The sequence below is a fragment of the Schistocerca serialis genome, chromosome 11 (genome assembly GCF_023864345.2).
Source record: "Schistocerca serialis cubense isolate TAMUIC-IGC-003099 chromosome 11, iqSchSeri2.2, whole genome shotgun sequence".
NCBI classification, from domain to species: Eukaryota; Metazoa; Arthropoda; class Insecta; order Orthoptera; family Acrididae; genus Schistocerca; species Schistocerca serialis.
In genome coordinates this window covers 200,466,885-200,489,916 of record NC_064648.1, presented here as the reverse complement: position 1 = coordinate 200,489,916, position 23,032 = coordinate 200,466,885, and the positions used below count along the sequence as shown (strand labels likewise).

Here is a 23,032-nt window from a genome sequence, read left to right as displayed (position 1 = left end):
GGGGGGGGGGTCGGGTCATCTCTAAATTCTCCTTTGCAATTCGCGAAATTAATTATTGAACCTTATACACACAACATTAAAAGCCACAACCCAGTTTTTATATTACTAAAATTCATTCAGAAACTTCATGTAATATGGCTGAAAAACGTGTGATGGTGAAATTGAGTATAGATCGTTTCAAACTTCCTCTGGTGTTTATTGAGAAATATTCTTGTTTATTTCATAAAATGTTAACAAATGCTGCTCACTTTTTTTTCCGCCGAGTCATACCTGAAATTGCTGAATGTTAAAAAGTTTTTGCAAGACATAAAACTTTAAAACAATATTCAGAAACTTACTATTTCAAAAATACATAATTTGAAACATCCCATTTCTACCTTGCACTACAGCTGTATGAAGTAAATTGAGTCTTACTACTTTTCCGCTATGCATCAGAGCATAGAATTTGAGAAACAGGTGGACTTCTGGTTGGGTAAGTCATTTAGAACCTTTTGTATTTGTTGATAAAAGGGATAAAAATATCTTGTAAACAGAAAAATATTGTTAAAAGGGAAACAGGGCAACCAAGAGCACAGGTAGACTGTTTTTCTATCAAACTCAATGAAAAGTTTAACAAGAAGTCAGAAGTAGAAAACATTTTTAATAATCATTTTTTAAGTGTTGTGGAGTAAATAGAAAATGCAAGGCAGTTTATGGAAGAGGCAGTACCTATGCAATTTGATAAAACTGAAATTCAGCCCAACTCCCCTACTGAAATCAGGAAAATAATAAATTAACTCAAAAGTAAAACTCCCATGGAACTGATGGCATTTCCAACAGAGTACTAAAAGCTTGTTCTCAACAAATAAGTAGGATTTGTAGCCACATATGTAGTAGCTCACTGAAAAAGGGCATTTTTCCAGATAGACTGAAATAAGCTATTGTTAAATCATTGCATATTTTAAAGTGACACTTCCACATCATTATGAAATGTCGTATTCATAATCTATGGAACAAGGATGATGATAAATGTATCCAGAACTAACTTTTTTTTTTTTTATATCAGTAGTATCACACAATGCAGTATAATTTTGCTAGAATGATACTAAAATTTTAGTAATGAAAATGTTTCTTTTTTTTCCATTTCATGCAAAATGCTGTAATGTATAATGTAGTGACACATGACTTAAAAATGTCCAGTTTAAAGAGGAATTATATACTTGGTAAGCTTTGAAATCTGTGTGGAGAACAAAAGATCATATTAAATGAATGTGCAGTGTAAAGGATTAGAGAAATATTGTTCCTTTACTCTTTATTACAGTGTTTGATTACAATTAGTAAATTTTATTTTTTATTTTCGCAATAATACCTGAAGATCTTCACACTGTGACTACCATCATTTCATAATTGCTGGCATTAGGTGATATTTGTATTGCCAGAACTTAACTGAGAGTTGTAATCGTGTAGATTTTCTCAGACTGCAATGGTCTGGGTAAGTGAAACAGACAATACAGGGTTGTCACAATTATTGTAGGCATCACATGAAACAAATATGTATTATTAATATGTGGAAATAATATTGTCATAAATACATGGAAATGTTGATACCTTGGGGTAAGAGACCACTTGCCGAAATGTAGAAGCATTGAGCCATTGACAGACACAAAAAAGAAAGGAAACATGCTAGGTGTTCATCCTGTGCATGTGCACATTCCTGCCTCTCTCTCTCTCTCTCTCTCTCTCTCTCTCTCTCTCTCTCTCTCTCTCACACACACACACACACACACACACACACACACACACACACACACACACACACTATCTCTCTCTCAGCCATCATGCAGCTGAAGATGACAGATGTCGGAAGTGACTAGTAGTGAAAATTAATAGCCAACAGATAATACAGTATTAACACTGTCCGTCTGTTTTTCGACAAAGGAGAGAGCACGATTCCACATAGAATTTAAACAAAAACCCTAATCTCTTTTTATAAGGTTAATTGATAGCTGGCAGAGCATATACCAGGCTCTCAGCATTGGTATATTCCATATGATGACCAATGCCAGGACTAAGTTCTGCGATATCAGATTTGCTCAGATGCTAGTGTGTGTGACGCTGAAGCTAAGTACACTGGGTCTCCGCAGTCCTGTCAGTCTGACCAATATATAGCATGCTGCCACAACTGCAAGGAATACAGTACACAGCCACCTTACACAAACCAAGATCATTTTTTACATAAACTTATAGGACCCTGCTCTTAGATTAACAAATTTCAAATAACATTTCTGCAAACTGACCACTCCTGTTGCAAATACTCCTTGCATAAGGCAAAAAGACCGTAAACTTTATTACCACCTCAGAATTATCATCACTCACCTAGTGCACAGTTGGTCTGTACCACAATGTTTGTCTGACCTGTCTTTCTCTAAAACAGTTCTGATTAAAGGTGACCCCAAGATGGACTATCTTAGCTGAGAACTGTATGATGTGGGCTCTGTGAACCAAGGTATGAAGTACTCCTTCATGCTGAGCCAGATGGTTTGTTACCAGCCATAGATAAGACGTGCTGGTTACAGGAACCTACTCACCCCATCTTTTATCTGTGAGCTTCTAGTTGTCACATCCTGCTTAGCACCGTGGGATACTTTATACCTCGGTTTGTGAGGCCCACATAATCTCGACTCCTGAAAGTTTTACCAATTGAGTTAGCCTTTTTGTGGGCACCTTCTGTCAGAATGGTTTATAGTGAAAGACAGATACGACGTGTGTTGCACTATTGTCCATTTGCCTTAGGCAGGGAACGTTTGCAACAGAACTGTTTGGATTTTGTGAAAATGCAACATTAAAATATGGTCAAATGTATGTTCAGATAGTAGCCAACATAAGGAAAGGCATTTTGTTACAGGAATTTGGAGATAAGGTGATAGAGCTCTTTGGTCTGGAGAGTGTATCAGCGGATACAAATTGTCAAAAGGTAAGCTATTTTCCTTGCAGATCTGGAATGTGTGTGTGCAGTATAGTATATAAGAATGATATTAATTTGTTTATTGTAGATTGGTATGATAAGTTACATGGTGGGCTCTTGCTGTTTTCGTTATTTACATATGATGTATGAACGTAATACATTAATCCAAATACTTACCAGTGTTTTGTCCATTATCTAATTAGTTTTTCTGGGATGTAGAATTATAGTTTTGTAGGGAGACACTGCCCTGACCAGTGCTGGCTGCAGTCTAGACGTTAGGTTAACAAACTTTATTTGGCATTTCAGTTTTTAGCTTCAACTCACAAGCAAATGATCATCTCCCAGCCCGACCTAGGCTCTAAGCTGTAGATAAGTACGTCACCACAGCTCCACCCATAGGTTCCAGTTCAGTTAAAGAAGCTCCCAAGAAGCAAGCTGACCATACTCACAGATTTTACTGTTTGCAAGCTTTATCCGCGAGAACAATAAAGTGTCACCACATATAATAATCAAAGAAGAAATTGTAAATGGTCCTATGTTTCCTACCTTTTGCAATTTTTATTTTATTTACTTGTTTACTCCTTTTATTAAATTCTGCTCCAGGTAATGTGATACAGTATGCTTATGGTAGTATAGGTCACAATAAATTTTGTTAGTAGTACAGTCACATAACATAAAAGTGTGCACTGTAATGTCAGTGGCCTATTTTACACCACTAAGTTACACAATACTTCTAAATTGTTGGTGGTGGGGGACAACATTGTGTGGTGTAATACGTCACTTTATTAAAATGATGCTTTATCCTATGCCCGCCTAACCAATGAATGTTGAGTGCGACAGTTGAAAGTATTTTATTAGTTGAGTAGTTTAAAATATCTAACTTTTCATCAGTTTGTTATTGTTTGTGCATGTAAATGACAGGGATGGATGCCAAGTATCTTACGTGTGAGATCACAGTGTCAGTTTACATGTTGCGATACCTGCACGCTTGACAGTTTCTCTGTGCTGTAGCATTCCAGTTCGGAGGAGCAGGCTGGCCCTCGACTGAAGAAGCACCGTGACAATAAAGATGTCACAAAAAACAAGAAAGGGTCTCATTACCTGTCAAATTGGGCAGAATGTCATTTATTGTGGTCAAAGATAATGCTATGTCATGTTGAATGTACACATTATAATTGTACGTGCAGTGTTCATTTATATCAACAAATTGTGATGGAAGACGCAATATGGATATAAATGGATATATAAAAAATCTACTCACAAATTGGCGGCAGGGGAACACACACAACAGGGTTCAACTTTTACAAGCTTTTGGAGCCAGTGGCTGCTTCTCTTGGCAGAAGAGTTGAAAGGGAAGAAGGAGTGAAGGAAAAGGACTGGAGAGGTTTAGGGAAAGGGGGGTACAATTCAGAAAAGTCGTCCAAGTACCCTGTATCAGGGGAGACTTGCCGGATGGGATGAGAAGGAAAGATTTTTGGTCTCATCCCATCCAATAAGTCTCCCCTGACCTGGGGTACTGGTGACTTTCCTGAACTGTACCCGCTTTCCCTAAACCTCTCCAGTCCTTTTCCTTCACTTCTCTTCCTTCCCTTTCAACTCTTCTTCCAGGAGAAGCAGCCACTGGCTCCGAAAGCTTGTAATAGTTAAACCCTTTTGTGTGTATGTTCCCATGCCGCCACTTGGTAAGTAGATTTTTTATCTATCCATTTACATTATCTTATCAGGTGATTATTTTTGTTGCAATCTATAGTTAGAAGTAGTAACTACCTACACTTTATTGGTGTATTAGTTGGTGGTTGTCTTCTGAGGTCTGCAGCCAGATTGAGCACTTGTCCGAAACCAATATTTCTGGGGTCTACCTGGCTGCCATCTTCAGGTGAGAAGGCCGTATGTTAATCGCACCGAAACTGATTGATACTGAGAACGTACAGTGCCTCACTGTTGAAAGCTGACAGAAATAGATGAATTGTTACTGAGTACCACTATTAATATATTCTGCCTGTCAATGACTCTTGTTTTCTAATATCGGATAAAACAGGACTTCAGATCTCTTATAATGTTGTGTGCCAGTCTAATTTCAGTAGCTTCCTTTAACACAGTCTCAATAGTGACATTCAGGAGCAGCTATTTGTTATATTAAACAACACTGTGTGTGTGTCTCTCTCTCATTAAGACAGTGCTCTGCCACAGCAGATTTCTCAGACACCAGCAAACATGATGGTGCTCTGAATAGCTGTGTTGAATACTGCAAACTGTCTGACCAACAAACAACTGCCCCCAATGGTAAGGGGTTTTATAAACACCACGCTTCCTTAATCCCAGGTCCTGTTTCGCTGAGCCGAGGTGTCCACTAATCTTGGCTGGCAGACAAGTACTCTTTTGAGATCACACCTTTTTAAAATTCTTCCCATTTCTGAAGATATGACTCGAGCATATGGTAGAGAGGTAACTGATCTGTATGAATCTTCTTGTGGTCTTGGTGTAGGTCCAAACTCAGACAAGATGGATATGTTTGTCTGCCATTCTGCTTGAACATGAGATGCAAGTGAGCCAGCAGGATCCAACAAAAGATGAGGAGGGGGGGGGGGGGGTGGAGAGAGGGGCAGCGCAATGGTTACTTCCATCGTGGGCAGGACAACAGACGAGCGGTCTGTCAGCACGAACGGTCACCGACAGACTACGGCGAACGTACAGCTGCAACACAGAGTTACTGAGTACATTCCAATACGGCATTCTTCACTTCAGTGCGCGCATCTGGATTGTTCTTGCCAACACCGGGCCTCTGCATGGGCCCTTTCCCTCGGTTTCCACTTTTCTCCCTCCAAAACACAGGTTATGCACTTTTGGCATAGACCTGCAATACACAATCCAGAACTTCATTTAGGCAATCATCACCTTGCTGTAGCACAGTCCTGTTTCTTGGGCCTTCTTTTTGATAGAAAGAGGATGTGGCTGCCCCATATTTGCCACTTGAAGACTACATGCGTGCAGAGGCTTAATGCTCTCCGCCTGGCCCACTGATCTCGGGGTTGCGAGCTAACGTGCCTCGTTCGACATTTAGCGTATAAAACCATCCCTGCGTGCTGCTAGAAAATTTACTGGGTATTTCCTGTCGTCTGCAAAACATTTGACTGATCCAGAGTTCATCCACAGAACACTGATCACTGTAGAGGTTTGATGTGCAACTAAAGAATTCAGTTCACTTTTTATTTCATTGTTTGCTTTTTAACTTCACTATTTTCAATTTTAATGCCAGATTCTACATGTTCCTTTATTTTATCTACTTTTTTCCCCCTTTACCTATTCGAATGGATAAGTTGCCAATAGCCTCTGTCATCTCCACCATTAGAGCAGCTTGCCTACTCATACAATTTCTTAGAGTGCCTCCCAGATCTGCCTGCCACTTCTCCACCTTATCACTGAAATTTTTCTCCACTTGATCTACCTTAGAGTCAAGTATCACAGCTTCATCAGAAATTTTGCCAATTTCATCCCGAATGGTTTTTAATTTTCCATCTATCAATTCCTTGATCCCACTAGCCATTTTACCTACTTCATCTTTCACAACCGAAGCTATTTCGGATTGAAACGCATCAATTTTCAAATTTATGTCACCCCAATTTTGGAACCCAATTCTCTTATCATTTGCATTAATTGTGACGTCATGCCTCCCCCAAATTCATCTCCCTTGCCTGATTTCGGACTATTTGCCCAACTAAATTCTCCGCTGATCACGATCTCCCGCTCCGACTTCGGGCTAAGCAGCTTGCTAGTATTTTTTCGGACCCACACAAACTGGCCAACTGCTTAATGTTAGTGATGTCTATTATTGGCGATTGAATTACAGAACTATACATAATCTCTCTATCAGTGCAGGTACTTTGCTTTGTCGTGCCGGATCCTTCTGCTACGGTATTGCTGCCGATGTTGCAGTTTAAACCGATGCTAAAGATCTCATAGCCTCTGCTGTGGTATTACAACCGCCGTTGTGCGATGAATCGCCGTTGAAGGTGCCGCTGCTGGCTGTAATGACGTGCTTTCGATGTTGCCTCTTCTTCCGTGTTACTTTTTTATCATGACTAACCTCTGATAAAACTCTGTGCACACAACTGTTGCAAAATTCCTAGGCTAGAGCCCCCACGCAAACTGCCTAAACCGCCACAGACTTGGGACCTAGGTCACAGAATGTCGCTAGTTGTGAGAATTACAATTGTAATTTCACAACTATTAAAGAAACCTTATATTCAGTCCTTAACCGATCTCACATTTAACTTTTGCGAGAGGTCCTGCCCATCAACGTTCTGATAATGCTTTTGGAAACACTTTGCAGGATTCAAATCCAATTCTAAACTTTCCGGAGTTCGTATTCCGTAGCTAACACTTTCCAAAATCCAATCCTGTTCCAACACTTTGCAAGATTCTTAACCCTCAATTAACGCTTCCCAAGTTCTTATCCCGGAAGAGCCCCCAATTGTGAGCAAACATCCCAAAGATTTTCTGGCTCACACGCTGTTCCTCTTGGTCGAAATGTCTTCCCTCAAACTCGTGTAGGAGTTGAACCACACGTGTCGCATTACACATCGTAAATTGCACTCGTGACCAGCAAGTTCGCGAAATACAAAGTTAACATAACATACAATAACAGTAATAATAATATCTGAACTAAATTTATGACCCATAAATGATGTAGGCCACACAGTTGTTATTCGGTTAGAATAATGTTTATTCAGAAAGCAAACTAATAGTGAAAGTGGTCGTATTTAGAGTTACTGTTACACTCGAACACACATCCATTTGACGCAATTTGACCATTCACAACCTCGTCGCGAAGCACACTGTGCCACCTCGATATTCACACGAAAAGTTAAGACTTCACTCCATGTGCGTGGCTGCTCACCGCTCAGAGACGAAGTCCCCAATACCACACAACGCAAAATTTTATAAGTCGTTTCATTTCCTAGCTGTCTAAAGACACTGTCCGCTTTTGTGTCTCAATCCGAATTGTACCCTTTGGTCTCTCCAGCTGAACTGTCTGCTTTTGCATCAGAGCCAGCACTCCCTATGCCCGTCCCCGGCCATGTTTCTCACGCGCCAAATATCCTCGCTCAACTGACTAGGGCAGTTCCCTTTCCTGAAGCCGTCAGTCTGATTGGCTACAGCTTATTCTATATTATAACATATTTAAATAATCAAAGCTTGACCACTTTCACATTCTAAATAAAGTAACAATAATATTGATTATATAATAAACATTAAATTCTTTTACATAAAATCAATACAATTTCCTTCTTAGCTTTGAATGCCGTGTCTAGTAGCCTTGCATCAATGTGCTTTCTGATAAATAAACAAAAGAACAAAAGTAACTACTATGCTCTAAACTTTGCAACAAGTATTCTATTACTTACTGATTCAATAAGGAACCATGCTGTCATTGTTCAATGTGTTTTGTGGAGGAAATGATGATCTGATGCTTAACTGAAAATACTGATAATTTAAGTGTAGTATATCTTTTAAACAAATAGTTACAGAGTTGATATTTACAATGTTTGTCATTTTAATGATGATCTTCTATATTAAATATCAATCGTTAAGATCGACCAAAGTGTTCAGACGTGAGGATTTTCAGGTCTTTGTTACAAAACTTGTTAATTTCACTTTAACAGTAAATCCTAAACTATTGTAGATATGATCAATATTTAAGTTTTATTGGGATCACTATGAAAATTTATGGAGGATGGCAGATTAAAATTATTGTGGCTTCATTCCCTGCACTACTTTAGAACTAAATAGTTTTCATAAATGTGTCCCTTTATGGCCGTTCTTAGGTTCGCTATATTTAACACTGCTACGTCTCCTTGGCCACAAAAGCCTTCTACTGCGTTTCCCTATGATGTAGGTAGTTGTCTCACTCACACACTACAGCGCTAAGGCCTCAATGTACAATAGACATCTGCGAGTTTCCCCATCTCGTGGTGAATCTGCTCTGTTTGAGGCGTCCAGTCCTGGACGACAGGGTTCGTTTCACAATCCCTGAAGGCTGACTCTTTCGGCCGTATATTTAAATGAGAGTGCAGTGCTTGTTAACTCACAGGGTGCAGACTGTGGTGTTCTCCTCAATCTGTACTGTGTGCGGGTTTTGTCCAGACTAGATTAGGTTTGTCAGCTTTTTGGCTCAGCGGCTCCTACCACTCTGAAACTACTCGATCCTGTTCATAATCGTGGAGTGTATCGAGCTATAGGTGCTTTTTGCACAAGTCCTGTCGACAGCCTCCTCACGGCAACAGGGACTGCCCCTTAACAAATACGATGGAACCAGTTCCTGGTTTCTTAAGATTCAATGGCCATCCTGTGTACCCTGTCCTTTTTGCAAATGAGGGATGTCTCCTTCCTGATACCTTGCCTCGGATAGGATTGCCAGTTGGAATGCCTCTCACTTCCCTGTGTCGGAATCTCCATCTCCAGTCCCTGAAAAGTGCGCCTTGTGTTTCTTCCTGCACCCATCCTCAGATGCACTGCCTCGACTGCAGAGTCCTAAGATCTCTGTCACTCCAGTCGTATCTCGCGTATTGTACATTCAATTGTTGAGGAGTTCCAAGGTGCTATCATCTTCTACATTGATGTTTCTAAAATGGTAGACAAGATGGGATACAATTTTACGTCTCCTGTCATGGAACACTATTTATTGCAGGAATCGTGTGGTGTGTTCACAGCAGAGTTGCTAGCCATTAACAGGGCCCTCCACTTTGTTACTCAGGCCTCCCTCAACAGCGTTTTAGTATGTACAGACTCATTGAGCAGGCTATAGACCGATACTATCTTGTCACCCTTAGGTCTCTGATATCCCTGACCACCTCTCTGCACGTGGTTGTGCCGCCTGCTCAGTTGTCTTTGAGTCTCGAGTCGTGGGTACTGCAGGGAATGAACTGGCTGACCATTTGGCTAGAGAGGCAGATACTTAACCCCCATTTCCTTTTTATGATTCCAGGTGCAGATATGCGCAGATTCACATAAAGTCTCTCTCTCTCTCTCTCTCTCTCTCTCTCTCTCTCTCTATATATATATATATATATATATATATGATGTGACTTACCAAATGAAAGTGCTGGCAGGTCGACAGACACACAAACAAACACAAACATACACACAAAATTCAAGCTTTCGCAACAAACTGTTGCCTCATCAGGAAAGAGGGAAGGAGAGGGAAAGACGAAAGGATGTGGGTTTTAAGGGAGAGGGTAAGGAGTCATTCCAATCCCGGGAGCGGAAAGACTTACCTTAGGGGGAAAAAAGGACGGGTATACACTCGCACACACACACACACACACACATATCCATCCACACATATACAGACACAAGCAGCTTGTGTCTGTATATGTGTGGATGGATATGTGTGTGTGTGTGTGTGTGTGTGCGAGTGTATACCCGTCCTTTTTTCCCCCTAAGGTAAGTCTTTCCGCTCCCGGGATTGGAATGACTCCTTACCCTCTCCCTTAAAACCCACATCCTTTCGTCTTTCCCTCTCCTTCCCTCTTTCCTGATGAGGCAACAGTTTGTTGCGAAAGCTTGAATTTTGTGTGTATGTTTGTGTTTGTTTGTGTGTCTGTCGACCTGCCAGCACTTTCATTTGGTAAGTCACATCATCTTTGTTTTTAGATATATATTTCCTACGTGGAATGTTTCCCTCTATTATAACTATATATATATATATATATATATATATATAAAAACAAAGATGAGGTGACTTACCGAACAAAAGCGCTGGCAGGTCGATAGATACACAAACAAACACAAACATACACACAAAATTCAAGCTTTCGCAACACACTGTTGCCTCATCAGGAAAGAGGGAAGGAGAGGGGAAGACGGAAGGAAGTGGGTTTTAAGGGAGAGGGTAAGGAGTCATTCCAATCCCGGGAGTGGAAAGACTTACCTTAGGGGGAAAAAAGGACAGGTATACACTAGCACACACGCACATATCCATCCACACATACAGACACAAGCAGACATATTTAAAGACAAAGAGTTTGGGCAGAGATGTCAGTCGAGGCAGAAGTGTAGAGGCAAAGAAGTTGTTGAAAGACAGGTGAGGTATGAGTGGCGGCAACTTTAAATTAGCGGAGACTGAGGCCTGGCGGATGACGAGAAGAGAGGATATACTGAAGGGCAAATTCCCATCTCCGGAGTTCGGATAGGTTGGTGTTGGTGGGAAGTATCCAGATAACCCGGACGGTGTAACACTGTGCCAAGATGTGCTGGCTGTGCACCAAGGCATGTTTAGCCACAGGGTGATCCTCATTACCGACAAACACTATCCGCCTGTGTCCATTCATGCGAATGGACAGTTTGTTGCTGGTCATTCCCACATAGAATGCATCACAGTGTAGGCAGGTCAGTTGGTAAATCACGTGGGTGCTTTCACACGTGGCTCTGACACTGATCGTGTACACCTTCCGGGTTACAGGACTGGAGTAGGTGGTGGTGGGAGGGTGCATGGGACAGGTTTTGCATCGGGGGCGGTTACAAGGATAGGAACCAGAGGGTAGGGAAGGTGGTTTGGGGATCTCATAGGGATGAACTAACAGGTTACGAAGGTTAGGTGGACGGCGGAAAGACACTCTTGGTGGAGTGGGGAGGATTTCATGAAGGATGGATCTCATTTCAGGGCAGGATTTGAGGAAGTCGTATCCCTGCTGGAGAGCCACATTCAGAGTCTGGTCCAGTCCCGGAAAGTATCCTGTCACAAGTGGGGCACTTTTGTGGTTCTTCTGTGGGGGATTCTGGGTTCGAGGGGACGAGGAAGTGGCTCTGGTTATTTGCTTCTGTACCAGGTCGGGAGGGTAGTTGCAGGATGCGAAAGCTGTTTTCAGGTTGTTGGTGTAATGATTCAGGGATTCCGGACTGGAGCAGATTCGTTTGCCACGAAGACCTAGGCTGTAGGGAAGGGACCGTTTGATGTGGAATGGGTGGCAGCTGTCATAATGGAGGTACTGTTGCTTGTTGGTGGGTTTGATGTGGACGGACGTGTGAAGTTGGCCATTGGACAGGTGGAGGTCAACGTCAAGGAAAGTGGCATGGGATTTGGAGTAGGACCAGGTGAAACTGATGGAACCAAAGGAGTTGAGGTTGGAGAGGAAATTCTGGAGTTCTTCTTCACTGTGAGTCCAGATCATGAAGATGTCATCAATAAATCTGTACCAAACTTTGGGTTGGCAGACTTGGGTAACCAAGAAGGCTTCCTCTAAGCGACCCATAAATAGGTTGGCGTACGAGGGGGCCATCCTGGTGCCCATGGCTGTTCCCTTTAATTGTTGGTATGTCTGGCCCTCAAAAGTGAAGAAGCTGTGGGTCGGGATGAAGCTGGCTAAGGTGATGAGGAAAGAGGTTTTAGTTAGGGTGGCAGGTGATCGGCGTGAAAGGAAATGCTCCATCGCAGCGAGGCCCTGGACGTGCGGAATATTTGTGTATAAGGACGTGGCATCAATGGTTACAAGGATGGTTTCCGGGGGTAACAGATTGGGTAAGGATTCCAGGCGTTCAAGGAAGTGGTTGGTGTCCTTGATGAAGGATGGGAGACTGCATGTAATGGGTTGAAGGTGTTGATCTACGTAGGCAGAGATACGTTCTGTGGGGGCTTGGTAACCAGCTACAATGGGGCGGCCGGGATGATTGGGTTTGTGGATTTTAGAAAGAAGGTAGAAGGTAGGGGTGCGGGGTGTCGGTGGGGTCAGGAGGTTGATGGAGTCAGGTGAAAGGTTTTGCAGGGGGCCTAAGGTTCTGAGGATTCCTTGAAGCTCCGCCTGGACATCGGGAATGGGGTTACCTTGGCAAACTTTGTATGTGGTGTTGTCTGAAAGCTGACGCAGTCCCTCAGCCACATACTCCCGACGATCAAGTACCACGGTCGTGGAACCCTTGTCCGCCGGAAGAATGACGATGGATCGGTCAGCCTTCAGATCACGGATAGCCTGGGCTTCAGCAGTGGTGATGTTGGGTGTAGGATTAAGGTTTTTTAAGAAGGATTGAGATGCAAGGCTGGAAGTCAGAAATTCCTGGAAGGTTTGGAGAGGGTGATTTTGAGGAAGAGGAGGTGGGTCCCGCTGTGATGGAGGACGGAACTGTTCCAGGCGGGGTTCAATTTGGATGGTGTCTTGAGGAGTCGGATCATTAGGAGTAGGATTAGGATCATTTTTCTTCGTGGCAAAGTGATACTTCCAGCAGAGAGTACGAGTGTAGGACAGTAAATCTTTGACGAGGGCTGTTTGGTTGAATCTGGGAGTGGGGCTGAAGGTGAGGCCTTTGGATAGGACAGAGGTTTCGGATTGGGAGAGAGGTTTGGAGGAGAGGTTAACTACTGAATTAGGGTGTTGTGGTTCCAGATTGTGTTGATCGGAATTTTGAGGTTTTGGAGGGAGTGGAGCTGGAAGTGGGAGATTGAGTAGATGGGAGAGACTGGGTTTGTGTGCAATGAGAGGAGGTTGAGGTTTGCTGGAAAGGTTGTGAAGGGTGAGTGAGTTGCCTTTCCGGAGGTGGGAAACCAGGAGATTGGATAGTTTTTTGAGGTGGAGGGTGGCATGCTGTTCTAATTTACGGTTGGCCTGTAGGAGGATGCTCTGAACAGCCGGTGTGGATGTGGGAGAGGAAAGATTAAGGACTTTTATTAAGGATAGGAGTTGACGGGTGTGTTCATTGGCTGAGTTGATGTGTAGGTGAAGGATTAGGTGGGTGAGGGCAATGGATTGTTCAGTTTGGAACTGGTATAGGGACTGATGGAAGGAAGGGTTGCAGCCAGAGATGGGAACTTTGAGTGTGAGGCCTTTGGGGGTAATGCCAAATGTCAGACAAGCCTGAGAAAATAAAATATGCGAGCGTAATCTGGCTAGGGCGAAGGCACATTTGCGGAGGGAATGTAAATAAAACTTAATGGGATCATTGTGGGGGTGTTGTGAGGGTGACATGGTATTAGAAGGTGGAAAGTGTAACATGAGGTGAAATGAAAATGAAAATAAAAATATATGGGGAGAGATAAAGGTGAACCGGAAAGAAACTGGAGATCTGGAATGAAAAAAGGCGAAAAGGTGTTGGTTACAGATGGGCTATGTGGGACTTGGGTTGGTAGACAACGATGTGCATAAAGGTTAGGTGGTTGTGTTGCCGCCAAAACACGTTAAAGGACGGAGAAATTCGGGGAAATTTCGAAAAAACTGCGTGTAGTATATTAAAAGGAGTGGTATTGTGGTGGCAGATTATGAAAATGAGGCTAACAATTGTCTGACGAAGAAATAATGGCATTAAAACCTGTGGGAAGCGGCTAAAAATGATCAGTGATGTGGGAAAAACGGAAATGGAAATAAAGCGAAAGTTATTAGAACTGGTCGAAATGGTTGTTTAAAAGGTGAAAGGAGCTGTTTGTGAACTAGAAACGGTGGATATTATAGCGGCGGTAGTGCTGAAAGCGGCAAAAAAAAAAAAAAAAAAAAAGAGAAATTATTTTTTTTTTTTTGTTATGGTTTGGAAGTGGGTTACGTATTATTGAGTATATATATAGGCGGGATAAAATAGTATAGCAGATTACGGTAAAAATGAGAAGGTGAATACAAAGTGAAACTACTGGCAAAAACAGAAAGAGGAAAATAAGACGACAGAAAAGATTTCGAAATGCAACAGTGACAATAACAAACGTAATTGTTGGATTCAAACTAATGATATCAATATAATGGAAGGAAACATTCCACGTGGGAAAAATTATATATAAAAACAAAGATGAGGTGACTTACCGAACAAAAGCGCTGGCAGGTCGATAGATACACAAACAAACACATACATACACACAAAATTCAAGCTTTCGCAACAAACTGTTGCCTCATCAGGAAAGAGGGAAGGAGAGGGGAAGACGGAAGGAAGTGGGTTTTAAGGGAGAGGGTAAGGAGTCATTCCAATCCCGGGAGCGGAAAGACTTACCTTAGGGGGAAAAAAGGACAGGTATACACTAGCACACACGCACATATCCATCCACACATACAGACACAAGCAGACATATTTAAAGACAAAGAGTTTGGGCAGAGATGTCAGTCGAGGCAGAAGTGTAGAGGCAAAGAAGTTGTTGAAAGACAGGTGAGGTATGAGTGGCGGCAACTTGAAATTAGCGGAGATTGAGGCCTGGCGGATGACGAGAAGAGAGGATATACTGAAGGGCAAGTTCCCATCTCCGGAGTTCGGATAGGTTGGTGTTGGTGGGAAGTATCCAGATAACCCGGACGGTGTAACACTGTGCCAAGATGTGCTGGCTGTGCACCAAGGCATGTTTAGCCACAGGGTGATCGTCATTACCAACAAACACTGTCTGCCTGTGTCCATTCATGCGAATGGACAGTTTGTTGCTGGTCATTCCCACATAGAATGCATCACAGTGTAGGCAGGTCAGTTGGTAAATCACGTGGGTGCTTTCACACACACACATATATATATATATATATATATATATATATATATATATATGCCCAAAAGTGGAAAGACATCTGGTGTACTACAGATCTCAGTAATAAACACCGCACCATTGAGGAGGCTCCTGAAGTTTAGCAGTCTACCTTCTGCTCCTCTCAGAAGTAGTTCACTGTCTTATGCCATCTACGCATCAGTCATACTAGACTCACCCATTGTTTTCTCCTGCATAATGAGCCACCCCACAATGTGGTTGTGAAACCATACTGACGGGGTCCAATATATTGGTGGAATGTCCCTCTGTTTTGGCCCTTTGTACCAAGTATACCCTTCCAAATTCCTTGTCTTTAATACTAGCTGACAATGCACGGATGGTTGAACTGGTTTTCAGTTTCCTTCATGAAAGTTGTTCATATTTTCTGTTGTAAGGTTTTGCTTATTTCCTGGAGCAGGGGCAGGGTCATTGTGGTTGGGGCCCCTTCATGTTTTCTGGGTCTGGGACCCGTGGCCATCCCCCTGTGCAAAGACTGCTGTTTTATCCCTCTGTTTTTCCAGTTTTTAGGTTTCACCTGCCATTTTATGCCTTTTGCTGTGTGTGCTTTTAACTTCATTGCTTTATAGTTTGACCCCTCTGACTGGACCCGTCCACTTTTCACAGATGGCTCTATTTTACACAGGTAACTTTTGAATTGCTGGACTGATGACCTCATTGTTTAGTCCCAAAAGCTCCTCAATCAATCATTGTGACTACAATGTATCCTACATTCCTGTACGGCTCCAACCGCCCCCCCCCCCCCCCCCCCGCCCACCCCGTCCTCAATTTTTGATAGTCTCTGTCATTCATCTTCCTACCCATTACCCTGTTCCCACTCCAGCACTACAGAGCTTTCTGTTCCACCAATGCTCACACTATCTTTTTTCCTCCTCCTACTTTTTTCCTCCTCCTACTTTTTTCCTCCTCCTCCTACTTTTTTCCTCCTCCTCCTACTTTTTTCCTCCTCCTCCTACTTTTTTCCTCCTCCTCCTACTTTTTTCCTCCTCCTCCTACTTTTTTCCTCCTCCTCCTACTTTTTTCCTCCTCCTCCTACTTTTTTCCTCCTCCTCCTACTTTTTTCCTCCTCCTCCTACTTTTTTCCTCCTCCTCCTACTTTTTTCCTCCTCCTCCTACTTTTTTCCTCCTCCTCCTACTTTTTTCCTCCTCCTCCTACTTTTTTCCTCCTCCTCCTACTTTTTTCCTCCTCCTCCTACTTTTTTCCTCCTCCTCCTACTTTTTTCCTCCTCCTCCTACTTTTTTCCTCCTCCTCCTACTTTTTTCCTCCTCCTCCTACTTTTTTCCTCCTCCTCCTACTTTTTTCCTCCTCCTCCTACTTTTTTCCTCCTCCTCCTACTTTTTTCCTCCTCTTCCTACTTTTTTCCTCCTCCTCCTACTTTTTTCCTCCTCCTCCTACTTATTTCCTCCTCCTACTTTTTCCTACTTTTTTCCTCCTCTGCCCCCCCCCCCCCCCCCCCAACCCTTCCAAACCTCCTGGCTGTACCTAGTAGCCCTACCCTGTCCTCACCATGTCCTTACATTTTCACAAGCAGCACAACCACCTCCACCCCTCATATCCTGGTATTCCACCCCCTCCCTGTCCCAGTCTCTTACTTACCCACCACCCATGCTAGATCATTTCTCCCATTAGGCACAGTTCTCTGCAGTTCAGTCACAGTAGCCAGAGCCAGAGATAATGTGCGTGTGTATGCCACCCGTGCGTGACTGCGTGTGGGTTCCTGTGTCGTGTCGTCTTCAGGAGGTGGCATTTTGGCTGAAAGTTCACATGTTTAGCAGTATTTTTGTTGTGCTTGTCTGTGACTCGACATCTCCTCTATGTGACGAGTAGCAGATTGTCCTTTTTGTAATATTGTCACACCTCCTTTTAAATTTCGTGCCTTACGGAGTTTGAAAAATGTGGTACCTGAAGTGCCCTATGGGTTTGTATGATCATAGTATGTCAGACATTATGAACCCATGAGGGATAATTGCTGTATGTTGTTATGATAAATCAGTCCTATTTTTATTACATCATGTTTGACGAGTGCAGTACGTTTTGTACTAATCGAAAACACTAGAACTCACCAACTCTCATTTATCTGAGTACCACTGTCAAGTCACATTAATATGACCACCTGCATATATTCAGCATCAGCATGCAATAACCACAGAAAGCAGCAGCAGCACTAGCAGTGGAGGGTATACGAAGCGTGTCGAGGGACACGTAAAATGCTGCAGTAGTAGTTGTAATGCAGAAACGGGGCGATTTATCTAACTTTCAGAAGGGCCAATCATTGGCTTTTGGGCCAAGGGTGGAAGTATTTCTGAAACAGTTAATTTTGTAGACTGTTTGTGTGCCAGCATGCGCGCCAAAATGGCACCGTATAAAACCGGCGCCGAGGCAGCTGTTGTGCACTGTGAGTTACAGATGACAGGGATAGGGATGAGTGACAGCTGCGAGGGTGACTATGTGTGCATAGAAGTGCAACTGTTGAGCAACTGTCTGCCAGCCTGCATCATTGGCAGCCGTCTCTGTAGATATTGGTTTCCGGCACACTGTTCAGTATTTACAGCCGAACTCTTCACCCTGTATCAGGCCACACTGTACATCTGGCGCAACTCCCTGGAGTTCGCCGTTGTTGCCTTTTTCGGCACCTTGATTTTTCACTCCCTGCAACCTTTAGAGTGGGCGAGAGCCGAACGCCACCTTGGCTCCGGGCTCAGGTTCGCGTTTACCTTGACCTCGGCTCGCTCCCAAAGGAGGTTACCCCAGCTTCAGTATACCGTTCGCAGTTTGTCGAACTTTGTTCAAAGTTCGTTAATGTGACCTTCATTAATACAGATGTCTCTAAGACCAAAGACGGTGTCGGGTGTTCTTTTATTGTCGGGCCACACATTTTCAAATACCGGCTCCGTGGCAAGTGATCAGTCTTCACAGCTGAGCTATTTGCCCTCTATCGGGCTGTTCTTTACATCCGCTGCCACCGAAGTTCTGCTTATGTCGTATGCTCCGATTCCCCGAGTGCCATCCGGAGCCTCAGTGATCCGTATCTGATTCACCCTTTCATGCACTGGATCCGACGCTCTCTTCGGCAGCTGGCGGATGACGGTTCTCCGGTTACCTTTGTGTGGGTTCCCGGCCGTGTCGGCATCCCCGGGAACGAAGCTGCAGATACGCGGCCAAGGCTGTGGTCCTCCGGCTTCGGACAGCTTCTTGTCGTGTGCCTTCGTCTGATTTTAGCAGAGTCATTTGTCAGCGCATTTTATCGCTCTGGCTTGCTGATTGGTCTACACTTAATGAAAACGAGTTTGGGGCCTTGAAACCTCTCTCCACGGCTCGGACGACCTCTTCGCGCCCTTATCGGCAGGAGGAGGTCGTTCTGGCCCGGTTACGGATTGGACACTGCCGGTTCGGCCACTGCCGTTTGCTGATGGCTGCGCCGTTCTGCCCGTGTGGGCAAGTGCTGATGGTCAATGCGCATTGATCTTGGCCTGCCGTGTACTCTGGATGCAATTTTAGCGGATGGCCCAGGAGCAGCTGCTCGCTTTCTTCGTTTTATCCACTTGACAAACCTGTCTAAGGACATTTGATTATGCTGTTTTCTTTTAATCCGTTGCCTGTTAATGTGCCTTTTATAGTGTTGTCCTTTTCAGTTGCTGTTTTAACATTGTGCCTCGCAGTGCATTCATAATTTAGTCTGGGTGCTAATGACCACTGTAGTTGTGCGCAAAAAAAAAAAAAAAAAGCTGGCGACCCAAACTTTTCAGTCGTGTCCTCTGCTCAGATACTCTCAGGGCCTCCAAAGTCTGTGCGCTGCACACTGTTCGTCCCTTAGTGCAGCGGATACAGGGGAAAACTTTCACTTGCTCACTCTTGGTGGAACCACTGTGATGTTTGTGTGAGTTCCTGGTTGTGACAGTCTGCCAGGAAATGAGGCTGCTGACACTGCTGCGTCATACCTCAGCCTGTTAGTTCCTGTGTTCCCTACGATAATCTGTATTGCCGTCTGTCAGGAGGTTGTGTTCGTTTGGTATCACCAGTGTCTTCCCTTCACCGGAATAAACTCTGGCTCAGTAAGCCCGTCCCAGTGGCTCGGACGACTTCCTCTTGGCACTCCTGGCGGTAGGAGGTCATTTAAACTGGGCTGCGTTTTGGGCACCACCTTTTTAGCCACCGTCATTTAATAAGGGGTGCTACCCCACCACTTTTTACACGTTGTGCCCGAGTTTTAACTGTCCGGCACTTCCTAACGGAATGCCCATTTTTTAAACGTTTGTTCCCATTTCAGTTTGCCATCTGAGTTACCGGCCATTTTAGCAAATGACGCACGGGCTGTCGACCGCATTTTACTTTTTATCCGCCGAAGCAGTATGACGGAGGCCATTTAAATTTTAGTTTCGGACCTCCATTTCCGTACGGTGTCTTTTTTAGCCCTTTTTCCACACCCCTGTTTTTAGCTGTTTTCTATTGCGTCAGTTGGGACTGACACACAGTCATTTTTTTAACTCCTCTCTGTCGTCTTATTTTATAGTTTTGACTATGCCGTGTATGACCCCAGTTGGATTTTGCACCCTAAAGCAAAACAAAACCAAAACCAAACCAACTGTCTGCCCAAATGAATGAAGCGGCTACCGACAGCTGTCTCCTCTTTGACCATTTAGTGAACGTTGCCGTGTACCGGCCACCGCAGCAGGCAACTGGTCCACACACCGGTGCCGACAGCTGTTCGTCGGTGACGAAAGCTGGAACTCGTATGCCAATAATATAACTGGACATCCACTGAGTAGCAACAGGTGCCCTTACAGATGAACCCTATTTTACACTCCGTATCCCGTTTTACACTCTGTCGGCTAGATGGCCTTCGGTATATACTGCGTGAAACATTTGGAAGCAAACACCTGGCAATAACGATAGGAATGGACTGGCCAGAGGAAGGGACATTACGGTCTGGAGATTTTTTTTGCATTCGCTGGGTGATTTTAGCATTCTGGAAAGCACAGTGGATCAACACGAGAGTGTATCCATCCTTGGAGATCAGGTCCATCACTACATGCAGTTTGTTTTTCCTCAGTGTGATGGCATCTGCCAGCAGAACGGTGCAATGTCACACACGGCTTACAGTGTACACGTGTGGAATTTACCTGTCCACTGAACTCCCGGCTTTAAACCAGTCGAGGACACTTGGGACCGTCTCGATCGGGTTGTCTGTGTCGTGGATTCTCGACCGAAAAATCTAGCATGGCTGGCCGCATCACTGCAGTCGGCACGCTCGGTGTTCGTCAGTACCTTCCAGAATCTCATACTCTCTGTTGCTTGTCTTGCAGTAGACCGTGGTGCAGAATACTGATGGGCAAAGTCGTTCATCCTCGGGAACCAGTTCACTGGTGGTAGCTCTTTTCTGGGAACCGTTCATTGGGCTCGGTATATGGTTCTTATGAAAAACTGAAAATTAGTAGCGTAGGTGACTGAAGATTGAAGGCGCCAAGAGGGGGCACTTGCCTTCCCCCCCCCCCCCCCCCCCTCCCCTCTCCTCACCACCCCTCTCCTCCCCTTCCCACCCCTCCCCTCCCCTGGAGACCAGAGTTTTTATTCATAACAGAATTCTCACACACTTGTAATTGCCGTGATTCTGCAAAAACGTCTCGTTTAGCCAACTGTAGCATTATGTAGCTGATTGCAGTGAAATAATATAAGGTGGTGCACGGAAAACAGGCCCTGAGTACAGAATGCTTGCCAGTTACGCACGATTTGTTGACGGCTGTGTGCAGAATAGATAAATGTGTAATAATTAGGCAGTGAAGAAATAACAAATAAACTAATGCAAACAACTTCGGAACAATAGATGACGATTGGTGGGAGATAGTGAGCAGTCTAATACTCGGGGTCGATTCTCCTTGCGCCACCCTCTACCACTAAAATAACGTAGTAGAAGTTATCATATTCTCTTTACAAAATGGGACACCGTACAGTCGATTACAAAGTGCGGGCTTTGTCTGCCCGCTCTTTTACCTCGGATCAAAAAAAGACGGAAAATGGCCACTCGTGTGTGCCGTGCCAACGTCCTTTGCATGTGTAAAACAACAAATCTTGCCCTTTCACAAGTATTTCTTATGCTGTTTATCGAAATAGTGAAGTAAGCTGATAAGCCATTTTGTTACCTGGAAAGATGGATATATTACACACCAAGTAATTTTTATGTAATTTACATAATTATAAAATACATTTTAATTACCGGTTGCGAACACTGAATAGAATACGAAAAGAACCAGAAGTCAGAGTTCAAAAAAGGTTTGAAGCAGATCTAGAATTGGTGTGGGAAGTGAACAAAACACACAGCTCGGTACTGAACTAACTGTAAGCAGTCGGCAATGGAACTGCGACGAGTGGCCACGTGAAGAAGGAAGAGTCCGGCCGAGTGAGACAGACAGACGGGAAGGGACCGAGGCTGGAACGAGACCAGCTGATGTGCCGTATGGGAAGGAGACCGACTGTTTCCTGTTCCCTGGAACTGTAAGTAGAAAGCTGCGGCCTAGACCGAGACAGGTGGGAATAGGACTGAGCCTGGAACGAGACCGGCTGATGTGCCATTGCACGAATAAGACTGACAATTTCCATTTCTCGGAAGCTATAAGTAGAAAGTCACGACTGAAGTGAACTGTGAAAGTCGGTTCCTTAGAATTCGTTCATCGCTTGTTCTGTTTATCTGGTGAACCATTCCTTCGGACCCATTAGTTGGCGAACGACCCATTCTAGTGCAGAAAGTGGTTATTCAGGCTTTTGGCAAGTGGTTACATTAATGTTGCTGAGCAGAGTAATTTTAACTTCAGAAAATGTCTAATCGAAGTTGGAATGAAAATTATTTCTTAATGTGCAGCCAGCTGCCCGAACATTAAATTTGTCCCAGAGGTGTTGCAGTTAAGCCAATTGCAGAAAAACTATTACTACTAATACATGGTGTATACGACCCGGGACAACCGGGAGATCCGGGAAAAACCTGGATATTCTCTCATCCGGGAAAAACCTGGGAAATTTTTAGAATTCCTGCAATTTTTTGTTGTTTTGGTTTTCAGTTAAATTTTATGCAATGCTTCATAACAACAAATTGCCTCCGATGAGCGTGGCATCACAAGTGTTTACATTAGATTTGTTTTAGCAGTTACGAGCGGGCTCATGCACATACACTGTTGAGTGGCGTATGAGTAGTACCTTCTCCCATTTCTGACTGCAGAAATGTGGCTGTTGGCTGTGTAAGCAGTCGCAACAAGCAGCTACATGCAACCGGGAAAAATTTTACTGCTGCGCCCAAGCTGCCAGATTCACGCATGCACATCAGGGCCGGATCTGAGGGATGGGGAAGGGGGGGCAAATTCATATTCTTGATGAGAAAAAAACTTGTTTCACAAAGCACCTAGCATTCAGAACCTGTTGGTCTATTGAATACTCGTATGAGTTTGATGCGCATCCCTGTTGATTTTTGAACACACTCTGTAATTTGATTTCTGAATGAATCATAAGCCGCGCGGCCTGTGGCAACATGTGATGGTTCGCGTGGCTCTCTCTCTCTCCTTTGCGGTAGCTAATTTATTTGTAGAAAACTTTGAGGAAAAGTCACTGAACT

General features: G+C 43.9%; 1 protein-coding gene across 1 annotated transcript in view; it reads left to right on the top strand.

Moving 5' to 3' along the window:
* The first annotated feature begins 2,887 nt into the window (after positions 1-2,887).
* The window catches only part of LOC126426413 (uncharacterized), a 44,845-nt gene continuing 24,700 nt past the window's right edge, over positions 2,888-23,032 (top strand). The window contains exon 1 of the mRNA XM_050088333.1: positions 2,888-2,953. The gene's annotated coding sequence lies outside the window, so the exon portion shown is untranslated. The remainder of the gene's footprint in view (positions 2,954-23,032) is intronic.